Genomic DNA, 13,223 nt, shown 5'->3' with positions numbered 1-13,223 from the left:
ATTGAGATTGCAATCGAGGAGGAGGGACGGAGTACAGTCCGAGGGACGTCTATCACCAACTCAGGGGAAGGCCTACGTTCAACTACCATTTAAGGTGTCTTGTGTATGTTTTTGTCTGTCATGAAGATTATCAAACAATTAGGTAAAAAATAATGTGTAAATATTTGTATTTGCTAATGCAATTTTGCCTCTTGCAGAGCTCACTCATGTTATCTTTGTCTAGAGTAGTCTTGGTTTATAGGGAAAACAACTGCATTTATCTACTTAAAAAGCATTTCAGGGGACATAAAACATTTGTATAGTTCATATTTTTCTGCAAATTTTGAACATCACAGTCACAATACTTTATGTTGACTGGTGCTTTCATAGTTTTGAGCATGTTGAGAAGATTTGCATCAAAAGAAGAAATGTCCTGCATCACACTTAAAGGGAAAGGGTGGTATTGTTAAAAGTCCACATTGTTACCTAAGGCTTGTAACTTGATGAATTAAGCCACATTTAGTAATTCTGCACAATAACTAGTTATCACAGGAGGCCACCATGATGGACTACAGGGAACAAAACTGGCTGAAATCTTAAAACATTGTCAGGGTTTTCTCTATAGCCTTTCAGTCTCCTGCAAATTTGCCTTTGCTTTATCACTGCCATGACCTATCAGAGACTCTGTTGCTTGCCTGTAGCATACATTAACGTTGCTGTTGAAACATGACAGTATTCCTTGGTCACTTAAGGCAATGTACCTTTGTTATGGTCTCCATGTTTTTTAAATGGCCAAATTAACCATATGAGAAAGTAAGCAAAGAGTATCTGTTTGGTCAAGACAGTTTGTTAACCACTTGTACCTATTTTTGCATACATTGTCTTTGTAATAACTGTAATTGCATGAGTTTTTCTAAAAGCATTCACGAAATGAAACTCAATTTAAATGCTCAGTGATTTTTCTGAAGTTTTAAACTGTGTTTATTATTGTGTTTGCTTCAGCTGAAAATATTGCTGCTGGGTCTTAATACTGGTTGTTTTTCATGTCCTTAGTCTTATGGTGAAATTGGCTGATGCTGGTTAAATATGCATTTCCCCCTATTCTATGTCTAATTCTCTCATGCACACAAATCTTTCAGATTAAAGATGAACAAGATAGGAAATCTCACAGTTTAACCTTTTGTATATAAACCACGAATTAATGCATATTGAATGTGCTGGGTTTTGCATTTTATTTCTGTAGCAAGCATTTGTAATTCGGTGATTTTATTTGCTTTCTTAAAGGTGGTACTTGCAAAAACATCTGCTTTTCTTTGTACATTCTGTAATGCTGTACACTGTATACTTATTATGGGCACTGTATATACTGGATATAGTTCATTAGCTCTTCACTTATAGTGTATTTTTTAAATGCACAACTTTGCAATGTTGCAAAAAGGACAGGTGATGTTTTGTCCTCACACTTAGTGCTTATTATAGGCATCTCTGCACTTTAACACACTGCATCTCTGCACATTTAACACTTGGCCACTGTCATGTAAAGGTGACAAAAACACTAAATTTGCATGCATCACGTGGTCCATTACAACTTGAGCATTTAACTTTCCCAAAAGCAGAAAGTTACATTTCTGGTTCTCTTTAGTTTTCTTCTGAACAATTAAGCAGGCGTTTCTTCCACATTCATTGCCTATGTCCTTGTGCACAAAGTGAGGTACATAAAAACAGTGGCCTGCACAGACTTGACCTCAACTCCACTGAAAGCCTTTGGGATTGGGATTTGAAACATAGAGCAAGGCCCTTCCATGCAACATCAGACCCTGACATCACAAATGCTCTTTTGAGGCATAAAATCCTACAGACACATTCCACACTTTGAAAGGCCTTCTCTGAAGAGTTATAGCCGCAAAGAGGAAGCTAACTCCATAATTTTGGAATGTCGCACATACCTTTGGCCATAAAGTATAGATAATATTAACTTGTCTACTCTAAACAGGTACATCAATTTGTTAAAACATGTCACAGCTAAAAATGTAAGCAAGCGTGACTTTTGAATGCAAAAGTTTAATGAAGACTAACAAGAATTTAGAAGTGGCAGGGACCACACCACCCTGCACACGGAACACAATGCGCACCATGCCACCCCATGCCCACTTATGCCTACAGGTTGCAGCAGAGACAGTGCCCATCTGCATCTACAATCAGCAGCCACCTGGGCAGCCCTCCAGATGAACCTTTGAACCCACACAGTCAACAGGTGTGGACCGGTCAGATTCTGGAGGGCAAGGCTCCCCTGCCCCCAAAAGAAAATCCAGAGGGGCGCCTACTCTAGGAACCAAGGTGATTCAAGACACCAGACCCTTGGTCATCTGTGTTAGGCTGCTGTTAGCCTGTGCTTCGTCTCTTGATCTGGTGTGGACTCAACAACACCATCTTTCAAGCCCGCAAAAAATAGAGACAACACATGCTTTCTGGCAAGCTATGGGAGCAGCACTGTTGAGCTCTGGGGACAAACCATGTCTCCTGGGTGAGGTCCACAGAAACCATGCACATAGGGAGAGTTCTGGGTTGAACCATGTCCCCAAATGGGGTAGGGGGAGCACCACCCTAAAAGTTGCAGACAACACAGTCCAAAGGTGAGAAAGCGCAAAGTGGTGGAGCAAAAAACTTGCTGCCTCCCAAAATAGTCAATTATTCTGTCACAAGTGAAGAATGGGCAAAAAACAGGTGAAGAAAGCATTAGTTTCAAACTAAGGTTCTAAAGCAATAAAGATTCAAAAATTCAATAATTAGATAATTAGAGCATGTGTCCAGCAAGCCAATGCTGAAGCATCTTAGTCAAAACATTTCAAATTCTTGTGAGGCTAAGCACCACCTAAAGGACCTCCCTGAAGATTTCACATTATCTTAGCTACTGAAAAAAAAAAAATTGTATGTGAATTAAATTGAAAATAAAATTTCTATTGTCATTAAAAGAGGTTTTTGTTGTAAGTCAGAATAACATTTTCTGTTTCTGTTTCTTGATTCTGTACAGAATCAAGAGACATCATGAATCCCATCAAAGAGATACAAAATTACTATGATTATGACTACCCCGACATAACTGATACCCCAACAGTGTCTTCACCATCATGCAGAGATGCGATGTGTGTGATCTTAGCAACAGCCAATGTGATCATCTTTGTGCTGGGTGTCACTGGAAATGGTCTGGTGATTTGGATCACTGGATTTAGGATGAAGAAGTCGGTCAACACAACCTGGTACCTCAGCCTGGCTGTGCCTTCCTGCCATTTCATGTTGTCTTCTTGGTTAAAGGCGACTGGGTCTTTGGGCTCTTCTTGTGTAAGCTCCAGTCCTTCATTATGCTCGTTAACATGTTCAGCAGCATCTTCCTCCTCCTCATCATCAGCGTGGACCGCTGTGTGGTTGTTAGGTTTGCCGTGTGGGCGCAGAACCAGCGCACTGTAAAAAAGGCCTCTGTGATAGTCATGCTGGCTTGGATTGTCTCAGCACTGCTTAGCACACCATCAGCCATTTACCGGAACATCAAGGAAGATCACATGACTTCAATAAAAACGTGTTACTACAGATACACAGATGTTAAAAATCTAGACCATATTGCCATTGTAGTGTGCCGATTCATTTTTGGATTTGTGATCCCGTTCCTGCTCATCGTCACCTGTTATGCTGTCATCATCCGAAAGCTGAAAACCAACCAGATGGCAAAGTCCAAAAAGCTGTTTAGGATCATGACAGTGCTGATTGTTTGCTTTTTTATCTGCTGGTTTCCATTTCACACTGTTGCTTTCATGGAACTTGACACTAAATATCACAGTCTTGTTCCCATTGGACAAACAATTACTGCCACTCTAGCCACTGCAAACAGCTTTATGAACCCGTTTCTTTATGCTTTCATGGGGAAGGATTTTAAGAGGAACTTTTACACAATTCTCTCAAAGATTGAGATTGCAATCGAGGAGGAAGGACGGAGTACAGTCCGAGGGACGTCTATCACCAACTCAGGGGAAGGCCTACGTTCAACTACCATTTAAGGTGTCTTGTGTATGTTTTTGTCTGTCATGAAGATTATCAAACAATTAGGTAAAAAATAATGTGTAAATATTTGTATTTGCTAATGCAATTTTGCCTCTTGCAGAGCTCACTCATGTTATCTTTGTCTAGAGTAGTCTTGGTTTATAGGGAAAACAACTGCATTTATTTACTTAAAAAGCAGTTCAGGGGACATAAAACATTTGTATAGTTCATATTTTTCTGCAAATTTTGAACATCACAGTCACAGTACTTTATGTTGACTGGTGCTTTCATAGTTTTGAGCATGTTGAGAAGATTTGCATCAAAAGAAGAAATGTCCTGCATCACACTTAAAGGGAAAGGGTGGTATTGTTAAAAGTCCACATTGTTACCTAAGGCTTGTAACTTGATGAATTAAGCCACATTTAGTAATTCTGCACAATAACTAGCTATCACAGGAGGCCACCATGATGGATTACAGGGAACAAAACTGGCTGAAATCTTAAAACATTGTCAGGGTTTTCTCTCTAGCCTTTCAGTCTCCTGCAAATTTGCCTTTGCTTTATCGCTGCTGTGATTTATCAGACTCTGTTGCTTGCCTGTAGCATACATTAACGTTGCTGTTGAAACATGATAGTATTCCTTGGTCACTTAAGGCAATGTACCTTTGTTATGGTCTCCATGTTTTTTAAATGGCCAAATTAACCATATGAGAAAGTAAGCAAAGAGTCTCTGATTGGTCAAGACAGTTTGTTAACCACTTGTACCTATTTTTGCATACATTGTCTTTGTAATAACTGTAATTGCATGAGTTTTTCTAAAAGCATTCACGAAATGAAACTCAATTTAAATGCTCAGTGATTTTTCTGAAGTTTTAAACTGTGTTTATTATTGTGTTTGCTTCAGCTGAAGCTATTGCTGCTGGGTCTTAAAACTGGTTGTTTTTCATGTCCTTAGTCTTATGGTGAAATTGGCTGATGCTGGTTAAACATGCATTTCCCCCTATTCTGTGTCTAATTCTCTCATCCACATAAATCTTTCAGATTAAAGATGAACAAGATAGGAAATCTCACAGTTTAACCTTTTGTATATAAACCATAAATGAATGCATATTGAATGTGCTGGGTTTTGCATTTTATTTCTGTAGCAAGCATTTGTAATTCGGTGATTTTATTTGCTTTCTTAAAGGTGGTACTTGCAAAAACATCTGCTTTTCTTTGTACATTCTGTAATGCTGTACACTGTATACTTATTATGGGCACTGTATATACTGGATATAGTTCATTAGCTCTTCACTTATAGTGTATTTTTTAAATGCAGAACTTTGCAATGTTGCAAAAAGGACAGGTGATGTTATGTTTTCACATTTAGTGGTTATTATAGGCATCTCTGCACTTTGACACACTGCATCTCTGCATATTTAGGAGCAATGACAGCTAAGTCATGAAGTGATAGACCACACACACACACACACACACACACACACACACACACACACTCACACACACACATACACCTCCAAATTCCACTGAACGATAATACTAATGCTAAAAGACATTGTAGAAAAGCATTTACTTCCAACATTGTGGGAAAAGTTAGAGTTTTTCCAGCATGCCTATGTCCTTCTGCACAAAGTGAGGTATATAAAAACAGTGGCCTGCACAGACCTGACCTCAACTCCACTGAAAGCCTTTGGGATTGGGATTTGAAACTTCCATGCAACATCAGACCCTGACATCACAAATGCTCTTTTGAGGCATAAAATCCTACAGACACATTCCACACTTTGAAAGGCCTTCTCTGAAGAGTTATAGCCGCAAAGAGGAAGCTAACTCCATAATTTTGGAATGTCGCACATACCTTTGGCCATAAAGTATAGATAATATTAACTTGTCTACTCTAAACAGGTACATCAATTTGTTAAAACATGTCACAGCTAAAAACGTAAGCAAGCTTGACTTTTGAATGCAAAAGTTTAATGAAGACTACCAAGAACTTAGAAGTGGCAGGGACCACACCACCCTGCACACAGAACAAGGAACACAATGGGCACCATGCCACCCCATGCCCACCTATGCTTACAGGGTGCAACAGAGACAGTGCCCATCTGCATCTACAATCGTCAGCCACCTGGGCAGCCCTCCAGATCAACCTTCGAATCCACACAGTCACCAGGTATGGACCGGTCAGATTCTGGAGGGCAGGGCTCCCCTGCCTCCAAAAGAAAATCCAGAGGGGAGCCTACTCTAGGAACCAAGGTGACTCAAGACTCCAGACCCTTGGTCATCTGTGTTAGGCTGCTGTTAGCCTGTGCTTCGTCTCTTGATCTGGTGTGGACTGACTCTCTCAACAACACCATCTTTCAAGCCCTCAAAAATTAGAGACAACACATGCTTTCTGGCAAGCTATGGGAGCAGCACTGTTGAGCCCTGGGGACAAACCATGTCTCCTGGCTGAGGTCCACAGAAACCATGCACATAGGGAGAGCTCTGGGTTGAACCATATCCCCAAATGGGGTAGGGGGAGCACCACCCTAAAAGTTGCAGACAACACAGTCCAAAGGTGAGAAAGCGCAAAGTGGTGGAGCAAAAAACTTGCTGCCTCCCAAAATAGTCAATTATTCTGTCACAGGTGGAGAATGGGCAAAAAACAGGTGAAGCAAGCATTAGTTTCAAACTAAGGAGCTAAAGAAATAAAGAAAAACTCAATAATTAGATAATTAGAGCATGTGTTCAGCAAGCCAATGCTGAAGCATCTTAGTCAAAACATCTCAAATTCATGTGAATAAATTACACCCATTATTACAATTAGAGGCTAAGCACCACCTAATGGACCTCCCTGAAGATTTCACATTATCTTAGCTACTGAAAAAAAAAAAAAAAGAATATGTGAATTAAAATGAAAATAACATTTTCTATTGAATTATTTACAGCAAGGCCGTTTGATTAGCTAGCTAGCTACTAGTTATATTTTTCATTTTACTAGCTTGTCATGTATATAGCTAACTAACTAGTTAGCAGTGCTCCCTTTTGATAATAACCAATGTCTTAGCTAAGCTAGATAATGCACTTGCTTTAGTGAGCTAATCTGTGTTTTTGGTAGGTTAATCAAATCTATCAAGCATATTGCCATTGTAGTGTGTGATCCTGTTCCTGGTCATCATCACCTGTTATACTGTCATCATCTGCAAGCTGAAGACCAACCAGATGGCAAATATCAAACAACAGCTTAGGATCATGACATTTTCATGGAATTTGACACTAAATATCACAGTCTTGTTCCTACTGGACTAACAATAGCTCAGATTCTAGCCACTGCAAACAGTTTTATGAACCCGATTCTTTATGCTTTCATGAGGAAGAATTTTAAGAGGAAGTTTTATGCAATTCTGTCGAATATAAAGAGTGCAATCGAGGAGGAGGGAAGGAGCACAGTCTGGCGTGGCCATACGAACAAACACACACACGCACGTGCACGCCGAGGCGTCTGGGACGAGGGGCCGTACCGTGACAGTTCCGGTACCTTCGCTTTTAGTAACACTGTTTCTTACACAATCATACTGCCAGTTTCCAGTTGACATTCCAGTCCATTTAAGTTTTCAGCCATTCGTGTCAGTGGTGGCACACTGACTAACTATTATGCACTGGCTGGTACATAACAGGTGTCTGAGTCTGTCCATCTTGTTGATACTCATCAGTAGTTATGGGAAAGTTAAGAAAGCCAAATGTAAACAATGTGTGACAAGAAATAAAAAATGGAAACATGTCAATCTCAACTTTTTTGTTTGCAACCCATCAACCAACCATTTGTGATATATATATATATATATATATATATATATATATATATATATATATATATATATATATATATATATTAATCCATAATTTGTAATATATAATCCATAGTAATATATACTTTGTCCTAGTCAATTTGTTGATATGTTAAGAATTTTGAGAGTTTTTAGATTAGGTGTTAACTCTCAGGTCTGATTAATCTTTAACTTATAAAGAACAGTTAGATGTTTTATCTTTATCACAACAAGACGCCACAGGCTGTGGCAGAAAATTGCTGAGAAGAAGAAACATTTAGTTCTAGCATTTATGTCAGCGGTATGATATTACAACAGTATTACTATTAAAACAGAAAACTCATAGTGTAAGGAAATACCTTATTGTGTATTTGTTTTTGTATATGTGCGTTATTCATTTATGTTCAGTCTGTGAACTCGTCAATGGAACTTATAAAAAATATACAGTCACAGCTCCCTTTAGGTACAACTACTTTATAAACTGGTCCATTTTATCAAGTCCATTTACCAAATAGACGTTTTTAGGTATCTATTTCTCTGAATAGGCCCTACTTCATGAGACATAATTAGTTCTTCCTGATAAATAAAATAGCTTAAAAAAAGTTTATGTTACACATCAGTCCTGCTCTTTGAAATCTATACTAGTTAACCACTAGAGGTCAGCAGGGACCACACAGTAGAGATTAACTGCATGGATGTACTTGCCCTCAAAATGAAATCAAATAGATTAATAATATTATAAAAGTAGATATAAACAACTAATTGTTTTTACAGTGTCACACTTTTGTATGAAACCTTCTTTTTCCAAGAAAGCTTGTTAACACCATTAGCACCAGCAGGCAGAAATAAAAGCTCGTATATTCTTTACTACATATGTACCCGTAAGTAGCATGAATAATGTACAACACAGACACATACAGTATATTATATGTGTAATATCAGTCATTTTGCAGGCATTAATAAAGGAAAATTATAACTACACCTATATTTAGATTTGTATGTTTCTATTACATTTTGTATATTATTACATTTTGAAGTATAAAAGTTCAAGTTCAAGTTTGGTTTATTCGTCACATACATAGTCATACACAGTATAACTCGCAGTGAAATGGTTGAGCATTGCACCACGCTCTGACTGTGTGAGAAGGTGCAGCATCACATTTGGCTATATAAAGAGAGATCAGCCCAAACACAGCAGCGGTGTCGGGGAAGAGAAGAGAGATCAGCCCAAACACAGCAGCGGTGTTGGGGAAGAGAAGAGAGATCAGCCCAAACGCAGCAGCAGTATTGGGGAAGAGAAGAGAGATCAGCCCAAACACAGCAGCGGTGTTGGGGAAGAGAAGAGAGATCAGCCCAAACACAGCAGCGGTGTTGGGGAAGAGAAGAGAGATCAGCCCAAACGCAGCAGCAGTATTGGGGAAGGGAAGCAGACACTAAACTGAATACACCCAATCAAATCTACTACTTGTGATGAATTACTACTTGTGGCAATTGATGGGAGAGAACATTATTCTAGTATCAAGTGTAAACAATCCCACACAATTCACATACTTCAGTTAATCATTGTACTTACACAAGAGTTATACATAGAGGAGCTGCATATTAATTCTTTAGGAATATGAAATCATGCTGGAGAGACCCAACAATGTTTTCAAAGAAGTCATTGAAGTTTTTGACAGAAGTGGACAATGACATTTTTCACTTTCTCTGTAAATCAGATGTGGTGTATTTGCAAAGTCCTAATTTTTCATGACACCTACCTAACTTGCCCTGTGCAGCTTCATGTCCATGAATCTCCTGATCCTTTCAAAAACCTTCCCATCCTCCTGCAGTGTGAAGTGTGTGAGGTACAAAACTGTCCCACACTGTATATAGCTGTATACAGTATAGCTAGCTATTTAGCAAGATTAGTAAATGTGGCTTAATTCATCAAGTTACAAGCCTTAGGTAACAATGTGGACTTTTAACAATACCACCCTTTCCCTTTAAGTGTGATGCAGGACATTTCTTCTTTTGATGCAAATCTTCTCAACATGCTCAAAACTATGAAAGCACCAGTCAACATAAAGTATTGTGACTGTGATGTTCAAAATTTGCAGAAAAATATGAAGTGTACAAATGTTTCATGTCCCCTGAATTGACTGTGCTTTTTAAGTAAATAAATACAGTTGTTTTCCATATAAACCAAGACTACTCTAGACAAAGATAAGATGAGTGAGTTTTGCAAGAGGCAAAACTGCATTAGCAAATATAAATAATTACACATTCTTTTTTACCTAATTGTTTGATAATCTTCACGACAGACAAAAACATACACAATACACCTTAAACGGTAGTTGAAAGTCTGCCTTCCCCTGAGTTGGTGATCGACGTTCCTCGGACTGTGCTCCTTCGCTCCTCCTTGATTGCACACTCAATCTTCGACAGAACTGCATAAAACGTCCTCTTAAAATCCTTCCCCATTAAAGCATAAAGAAACGGGTTCATAAAGCTGTTTGCAGTGAGTAGAGTGGCAGCAATTTTTTGTCCAGTGGGAACAAGACTGTAATATTTAGCGTCAGGTTCCATGAAAGCAACAGTGTGAAATGGAAACCAGCAGATAAAAAAGCAAAGAATCAGCACTGTCATAATCCTAAACGGCTTTTTAGAATTTGCCATCTGGTTGGTCTTCAGCTTTCGGATGATGACAGCATAACAGGTGACGATGACCAGGAACAGGATCACAAATCCAAAAATGAATCGCAATATGGTGTAGATTTTTAACATCTGTGTATCTGTAATAACACGTTTTTATTGAAGTCATGTGATCGTCCTTGATGTTCCGGTAAATGGCTGATGGTGTGCTAAGCAGTGCTGAAACAATCCAAGCCAGCATGACTATCACAGAGGCCTTTTTTACAGTGTGCTGGTTCTGCACCCACACAGGAAACATAACCACACAACGGTCCACGCTGATGATGAGGAGGAGGAAGATGCTGCTGAACATGTTAATGAACATGATGAAGGACTGGAGCTTGCACAAGAAGAGCCCAAAGACCCAGTCGCCTTTAACCAAGTAGACAACATGAAATGGCAGGAAGACACAGAACCGGAAGTCAGACACGGCCAGGTTGAGGTACCAGGTTATGTTGACCGCCTCCTCATCCTAAATCCAGAGATCCAAATCACCAGACCATTTCCAGTGACACCCAGCACAAAGATGATCACATTGGCTGTTGCTAAGATCAAACACATCGCATCTCTGCATGATGGTGAAGACACTGTTGGGGTATCTGTTGTGTTGGGGTAGTCATAGTAATAATATTCATTTTGTGTCACTTCGATAGAATTCATGATGTCTCTTGATTCTGTACAGCAAACAAAAACAGAAAATGTTATTCTGACTTACAACAAAAATCTCTTTTAATGACTTCACTTCTTCCTAGATGAGGTTGGATAAATTGTAAAGATTAAGATAACAAAAAGAGCAAGACCTTTTTGAGGATTAACCCTAAATTAAATAGGATTAATGATGCTCCTGAATAGTGAATTTTTATAGTGGCACCTATGTGTCCAGCATTCAGTATCTAAAATTTGTATTAAAATGTGCAGATATCTGTAATAAAAAGGCTGTTGGGTTTATATATTTATTTTTATGGAACAGCCTAATTGCAGCGTCTTGCCCAGGCCAGTACCCAGCCAGGACTCTCACACCAATCACACCAGTTAGTTTAATCCCCACAGATGTCTGAGTCCAGTGCTTCCCACTGATGGCCTCTAAAAGCCACCTAGAGAATGCTCAAATCAGCTATGCTACTAAAGTGAATTTTCATTTTTTATTTTTTATTCTTCTATCTCAACAAAATAAACTTGCTTGTTTTTTGCCTCGCTCCTATCTTTGACAAAATGTCATACACAGGTGTCTAAAAACTGCATGTAGTTAAAATTATTTTGTTGTTACAAACAAGCCTAAAACAATACTAGACAAAATGATAGTTCTCAGTTCTCTATCAGGGTAAAACAAATACAAAATAAATCATTCAAAAATTTTTCTCTTCTACTGTCTAGGTATTCTATTCAATCATTATGTACGTATTTAATGAGTTTGTATATATAATGCGTTTGTGTAGACTGGTCATCTTCCCTTCACTTTGACTAGTCAGGATATACTTTGACAAGGTGAGTTTCAACCCAGTTAAGGGGACAGAACCAGACATGGAAGACTGATTCTTTCTTTATTCTTCTGTCCATATCTAATTTTCAGTGCCTCCTCATCTTTATCTCCATTTTTTCTCCATATTATCTCCATATGTGGTGTTACATGCAGTGTACACACAGTTTGCAATATTGTCTTAAAGCAACCAAGTCACTGTTACCAGCTGTCTTCTGTTTGTGGTACTCAGCCAGTATTTCAAAATAGTATTTAATTCATGTCCAACTTAAAGACAATATCTACATTTTGGAAAAGTTTGGTACATTGTACAACACATGTAAAACTGAAACTATCTGAACCAAATGAATCAAATTCATAGTACTATTTGTGCAGGCATAACATTGTTTGAGACTTCCTGTGTAATACAATAGAAGTATCTCACAAAGATATGCACAATACACATTATATCTACAATAATGCAATTTCTTAAAAGCAACTTCCTGTATATTCTGTAAGGTGACTGTAGCCTATATGCACAGATTTGAATGATGATTTATTCACCTTTTGATGTCTCTCACTTTGGTGTAGAATTCGTGGTTTTAATGTCAGTAACGGAAAACCTTTTTGTGTTAGTATAGCTTCATGTCATCAAGTTCCTTGCTGAGCTGAATAAAGTTTTCGACTGAAAGAAGGTGTTGCAAACCACATAGTGACACTCCCCCTACACCTAACACTGTCTGCTGAAGTGCTTCTACTGTTCTGTTGGGTAATTGGCACTAGAGGAGTCACACAGTGCTAGAGCTAAAAGAGAGAGATAAAAATGATTCACAGCTTATCAGTTAGATCAAGTAACGTCTCCAGCCACCACCATACTCACCTTAACAACACACACACACACACACACACACACACACACAAGCTATATGATGCATTTGCAGAAGGTTCTTATTGTAAGTCTAATGCATGCTAAACAAAATCCAGCAATGAATGTCTTCAGACAACAAAAGTAAATCAATAATACTTATTATGTAACAAGACTATTACAGTTGATTAATCATGACAGATCATCATGCGCATCATAGACGCTCTACAGGAACTGCAGAATGAAAGCATGACTATGCAGATTACAATATATATTTACACTGTGCGTGAGCATCAGAAATTGCATTTTTTGGACTAAAATATATCCAATCTGGAGCTGAATTAAATTTGCTGATTCTGTCTTAGTTCTTGATCAAGATTATTATCAAGACTAGTCATAATTTGCATCCA

General features: G+C 38.4%; 2 pseudogenes; one reads left to right on the top strand and one right to left on the bottom strand.

Annotated features, from left to right (window-relative positions):
• The first annotated feature begins 102 nt into the window (after window positions 1-102).
• On the top strand, window positions 103-7,852 carry LOC113568921 (chemerin-like receptor 1; annotated as a pseudogene).
• Window positions 7,853-10,144: 2,292 nt separating this feature from the next.
• LOC118241442 (chemerin-like receptor 1) lies at window positions 10,145-11,053 on the bottom strand (annotated as a pseudogene).
• Between the last annotated feature and the right edge of the window lie 2,170 nt (window positions 11,054-13,223).

This window comes from Electrophorus electricus, chromosome 1, assembly GCF_041902795.1.
Source record: "Electrophorus electricus isolate QZ-2024a chromosome 1, ASM4190279v1, whole genome shotgun sequence".
NCBI classification, from domain to species: Eukaryota; Metazoa; Chordata; class Actinopteri; order Gymnotiformes; family Gymnotidae; genus Electrophorus; species Electrophorus electricus.
This window is presented reverse-complemented; position numbering and strand designations above follow the sequence as displayed.